Source organism: Schistocerca piceifrons, chromosome 3 (genome assembly GCF_021461385.2).
Source record: "Schistocerca piceifrons isolate TAMUIC-IGC-003096 chromosome 3, iqSchPice1.1, whole genome shotgun sequence".
NCBI lineage: Eukaryota > Metazoa > Arthropoda > Insecta > Orthoptera > Acrididae > Schistocerca > Schistocerca piceifrons.
The window spans coordinates 384,828,610-384,833,279 of NC_060140.1; the positions used below are offsets into that span (position 1 = coordinate 384,828,610).

At 38.2% G+C, this 4,670-nt stretch overlaps 1 non-coding gene across 1 annotated transcript; it reads right to left on the reverse strand.

Moving 5' to 3' along the window:
- Positions 1–2,271: 2,271 nt before the first annotated feature.
- Trnas-cga lies at positions 2,272–2,346 on the reverse strand. The gene has a single exon. It is a non-coding gene; the product is annotated as a tRNA-Ser (tRNA).
- Between the last annotated feature and the right edge of the window lie 2,324 nt (positions 2,347–4,670).

A 4,670-nucleotide genomic window follows, 5' to 3' on the forward strand; every position in this document is an offset into this window, starting at 1 on the left:
AGAAGCTTGCACAGGATAGAGTAGCATGGAGAGCTGCATCAAACCAGTCTCAGGACTGAAGACCACAACAACAACAACAACAACAACAACAACTCCAGACTGTCCTAAACTTCTTCTGCTGAGTCCTCCTACCTTCATATCACACACACACACACACACACACACACACATATATATATATATATATATATATATATATATATATATATATACATATATAGAGTTGAGACGTAACTTACATAGAGATGCGGAGGATACTCAGTGGATGAAACAGTAAAAGAAATAAAAGAAGAGTAAAAATGGGGAAGATGGTTTCGGCAAATGAAATATAATTAGTGTCGGAAAGCCTCGGGAATAGTGACGATATGAGAAAGGGAAAGTGGGGTGAAAATCTGAACAGAAGTGTGTGTTAGGGAGGGCATTGGACTTACTTGTTCCGCGCAGGTGTGGTAGCCATAACGCTAATGTGGTGTGATGGCTAGCACATCTCCCTAGTGAGCAGGAGAAATGGCACAAATTTTAATTCATTGCTGCAGCTTCCATCCTCGTAGAATATGTCTCAAACTGAGCTTCCGATATGCCTCAAACGGAAGGTTATAACCGGTGTGTAATACCAGTTTTGAGTTACTGCAGCTAGGCATGAACATTTAATGGGAAAAAAACCGGGTTGTTCAGCGAACAAATGCGAGATGCGTGTTGGGAATTACTAGGAGACAGGAAACAGAACAAGTGGATAGGGCAACAGGCTGGAGTGGATGACGTAATTAGGACCGTAATGAAAATGAAATGAACGTGGGAGGAACTCGTGGATGGCAGATGGCAGAAGGAAGTTACTTGCTCGAGTCCAAGAAATATGAGAAGACCAAGACGATGGCTTGATAGAAGGTAGGAAAATATTAGAAAACATGCACCTTCAAGATTGGATGCGTATAGCCAGAAGCTGCTGCTGCTGAAGATAGTTCTGTCAACTAATGCGATTTATGCAGCTTGTTCTACGCCCTGTACAAATTCTTCTTTGTAATTGTCAACTAATAACTAATTTCCTTTCTCTCCCGTGTATCCTTCCTTTCTTGTTTTAAGACAGCACGTATGTTGTCTGATGCCTGTTCCTGCGTCTTTGGTTACGGTGCAAATATGACATTTACGTAGTAGAGTGGGAATAGCCATGGTTTTACAATAAGCTCATGGTTTTGTTGCTATCTTTCATCTCTTGAACTAATAGTTTAAGTTTTGTACATATGTGGAAATGGTACAGTAGAATTATTAATTACTTTTCCCATGTAAAAGAACTTTATAAACCGAAGAGATGGCCGTTTATTTGTTTCTAGTGAGATTTGGCATTTAATTCAGAGAACTCTATAAGAGAGGATGAAATAGGTTTTGTGGCTGTGGCCATTATCCACAGATAGTATATAAATTGTTTGGATTCAGATCCCTTTTTATTGTTGGAAGATAAATACAAATGACATTGAAGCAGGAAAAACGAAGAGAATGTAATGTTTGACAGATGTCTCTTTTTATGACATGGTGGGGTGGGATAAAGCCGCTCGAAGCGGCTCAGTGAACGAACTATAACGGTAAGTTACTGAATATGTCATATTACGGAATGTTAAGGAAACCTTTGAAAGAACACTTTCCAACCACTATCAAGTACGAAATCTGTTTTTAGCTGTCACTGCTTAAATCGACATTTGGCGCATATTATCGACTGGGTTTTTTCTCGATTGTGTATAAACAGTTATTCCAGATCCAGTGCATAAGGGAAAAATAAGAAAGGAATCCTTTTATATGTTTCATATACTCTGTAATTAATGCCTTGTTTCGTTTCAGAACGGTTTGGATATGGACAATGAAAAAGTGCATAAATTCTTCTGTTTTATTTCTCCCGTCTCATAGTCACCTCTCTTTCTCTTAAGGCGATGGTTCCCTACCTTTCTAAGACCATTACCCACGAGTATAATCAGATAGTAGCTAATAGCCCTCGCCTCTGCCCACCATCATCAACATCAGAGCCCAACTAACTTTTAGAACAAAAAAGAATTGTCTTCGCCCCCTTTAATTTTTAGATTAACAAAAAGCAAATGATATTTACTTTTTGTGGATGTTTTATTAAACCACGAGCTAATGAGTCAACTTGGCAGTTGGTACTGCCTATTTCCATCAACCTGTTTTTTTTATAGAATGATAAGCAATTCTCAGTGACCAGAATGAGATTTTCACTCTGCAGCGGAGTGTGCGCTGATATGAAACTTCCTGGCAGATTAAAACTGTGTGCTCGACCGAGACTCGAACTCGGGACCTTTGCCTTTCGCGGGCAAGTGCTCTACCAACTGAGCTACCGAAGCACGACTCAGGGCCGGTCCTCACAGCCTTACTTCTGCCAGTATCTCGTCTCCTACCTTCCAAACTTTAATTCTCAGTGAACCGCACGTGCTACCGACATACAACTCCCTCCACACTGAGGGCCACATATTTCAAGATGTGCTTCCTCTACGCTACTACTCTCTCTAGTGATACTTGCTTCATCTTTGCCATGCATCCCCATTGAAATCAACCAAGCTAAAATGTGTGCAGTATACTCACTGGCTGTAAATCACTTGATTGCTGGACTCCTTACTTCTGAAAAAAATTGGAAGACTTCAGGCTGCTAATGTTTTGTGTATGGCCACTGCCACTAATAATAATAATAATAATAATAATAATGTGTAGGCCACACAACAGTGTAGTAGTCATTACAGAGTTACTGTAGGGTTGTATTGTTAATTAGTTCGTTCATGTGTTGCCAAGTGAATAATGAAAAAATTTCTGGTCAATTGCAGGAATTACCTGCAATTCACAGAAGTGATTTTCATGATATGTTTAGGCATATTTGAGTTTTATTTTTCAGTTTTACTGTCATAGATCCCTAGTACAAAGTATGTGTGTGGGGGATGGGCTATGTGAGGAAGATGCTCATGTATTCGTTTCACTAGCTACAGCCTCTGCCACATTGTGTCAGATGTTATGCTAGCATTAGAAAAAAAAAAGTAGTTATTCATATCTTCTGCAATAGGTATCATAGTATTATGAAATACTGGTAATAGCAAAAATCTTTCAAAAATGTATTTAGTTTCATGACCGAACACAGTCGAACCCTTTTGATTTATCACTCAAAAAATTCAATTTTACCTCTCAGGAGGTAATTACTCCCAGGTTCGGAACCATTGTCTAAAGGACTTGCACAGTGTATTTAAAATAGCGTTTTGATAATTTTTTGCCCTGATTGTGTTGAAAAAGATTATGGCCAATCTTAATCGAATGAACTCTCTGGCTGTGGACTTTTTTGTTTTTGAAATTTCCCGTCTTCCTTGTAAAAGTCAACAAAGTATACATTTTCCCTCCTTGACGGAAGTGCGGAAAAATTAGTATGATGAATTGAGAGTATGAATGAAGTTGCGACAGGCTACACTTACATGACCTTCATGCTTTTATTGTAGCAGGATAGATTTCGAGGCCACTAGTCTCATCTACAGATATACCTGTTCACATTAAATTGTTACAGTAAACCAGTGCATACATGATTCATTTGCATTGTATTAACGGGAAATTCTGAGGACGGACTACAAAAATCAAACCAGCAGTCAATAAAATTAAGACAATGACTTTCCATGGGAAATGCCCACTACGAAACAAAACTGTAATTGAATATCATAAATTGGAACAAATTCGACTCTTCAGTTACCTAGGGAGCCATATTTCTTTTAACGAAGATAAGGATGTAGATTTTAAATTACTGAGATATTAGATTATATGAGACACTATAAATAGAACATTAAAAATACACGAAGAGACACAGAACTAAAATCATGTAAGATGACGGATGGAACTGTTCTACTTATATGGCAGTGAAGTCTGAGTTATGAAAAGATTCTATCCTAGCTCAGGCAGCTGAAATAAAATTTTTACGAGCAGTCAAAGGTTGCACTACGTTGGATAGAATACCTAACGAAAACATTACAAACAAATGAATATTGTTGCAGTAAATGACAACATAGGAGAACACAAACGAAACTGGAAGAAAATCTGGAACGAATGAAAGGACAAGGATTCAAAAAATGGCCTTACAGTGCAGGCACAAAGGAAACAGGGACACAGGACGGCCAGTGAAAAAATGACACTGAGGCCAGAACATGTCGATGGGCAGAAAAAGAAGAGAACTGATTTGTTTTACGCTTGCTTGTTCTCTCCCGCTAGTGAGATTAATCAGTGCACTCAATTTGAAGTCAATTGTACATAAAATTGCAGTTTCACGCAGTCATGGGCAATAACTGTTTATACAGTGATATTGTCCAATTTATGTACATCGAATATCATCTCATAATTTTCGCAGTTAGTTTATATCAATTAAGAAACATTTACATTAAGGGTATGTGTGTCGCACTCCAGGGATATCGAAGTTTCTCTTCCGGCCAAGAACAAAATTTAAACCTCATTATTACAATGGGTAACATATTATTCTAAAAGGCACAGAACTATGATAATCGTACCAATTCAGATTTGGTGGAGTTCTAGTATTAAAGTATGGTGGAATCCAATGTTGTAATAAAATCTGAAGATCACGTAACTCCAATCTAAGCGTAGAATCCGGACAAGGTTCGAGAACAAATTGAGAGACAAAGTGGCCTCTGACC